Consider the following 1567-nt stretch of genomic DNA (forward strand, 5'->3'; position numbering starts at 1 on the left):
AGAATCACACAAGTTTTTTCTTATTTATTAATGTGGTGAATTATATTAAGTTTTGACTACAATAACCTTGCATTCTTCACATAAGCTCCAATTGGCCATTGTACTGATTTTAACTACAAAATTATTTTCTAGAATAGACCAAGAATGATTTAGGTTATCTAAGTCTTCTGACTGAGATTTGGTAGTGAGTGTCTTTCAAGGAATTTGCCTACTTCATCTAAGTTGTCAAATGTATTGGCATGAAGTTATCTATACTCTTCTTGTATTATCTTTAAAAAAAAACTTGTTATTTGAAATATAGACTACAGAAAGTTACAAAACTAGAGTCCTGTGCACCCTTCATCCCACTTGCACCAATGGCAACATCTTCTAATAGCTGTGGTACAATATGAAAACAAGCAAATTGACATCGATACATTACTTTGACTAGACTACATACAGACCTTACTCAGTTTTCACCATTTGACCTCCACTTATCTGTGTATGTGTAGTTCTATTCAATTTTATCCCACATATAGATTCATGTAACCATCACCACAATCAAGATAGACTGTTCCATCGTGCCAAAAGGCCTCCGTTGTTCTGTTTCTTTGCATCCGCATTCCCCACCCCACTCACCACGGTCCCCATGCCCTGACAACCACTAATCATGTTGAGAACATTACATAAATGGAATCATGCTATATGTAACATTTTGAGATTAATTTCTTTCACTAAACATAATGCATTAATAGTTCATTCCTCTGTATTACTAAATAGTATTTCATTCTATGGCTATATCAGAATTTACTCAAATATTCACCCACTAAAGGACATCTGCACTTTTCCCAATATTTTTTATTACAAATAATGTTGTTATGAATATTTGTGTACAAATTTTTGTGTGAACATAAATTTTCATTTCCCAGGTGTGATATCTGCATAGTATGGTAAATGCATATGTCATTTTGTTTTGCTTTGTTTTGTTTTAAAGAAAGTGATAAACTATTTGCCAGAGTGGCTGCACTACTTTATATTTCTACCAACAATGTATGAGATATCCAGTTTCTCTGCATACTTGCCTCCATTTGGTGTTAGCTCTATAATTTTTAATTTTAGCCTTTCTAATAGACATTTAGTGATAGCTCATTGTGGTTTAAATTTGCATATCTCTAATGGCTAACAATGTTAAACATTTGTTCATGTACTTATTTGCCATCTGTAGCTCTCCTTTGCCGAGATATCTGTTGATTACTTCTATGATACTTTAGAATCAGAAATGACATAATCTCTCTAATTCCTGACATAGAAATTGATGTCATGCCTTTTTCCCCTAATAAGTCTAGATATATGTTTATTAACATTACCTATATTCTCAAAGAGCAAGCTCTTTTACTGATTTTTCTCTATTGTCCTTTATTGTTCTTTCATAGTCTATCTGACCTTTCTTATTGTTTTTCTGTTTACTTTGGTTATACAGTAGTTTTTTCTTCTTTTTCTTGTTTCCTAAGGTGAAAATTGAGGGGTTTTTTATTTGAGTATTTCTGCTTCTCTAACACATCTGTTTAATGCTATAAATGCCCCCCCC

The sequence above is a fragment of the Galeopterus variegatus genome, unplaced genomic scaffold, assembly GCF_000696425.1.
Source record: "Galeopterus variegatus unplaced genomic scaffold, G_variegatus-3.0.2 Scaffold1184, whole genome shotgun sequence".
NCBI lineage: Eukaryota > Metazoa > Chordata > Mammalia > Dermoptera > Cynocephalidae > Galeopterus > Galeopterus variegatus.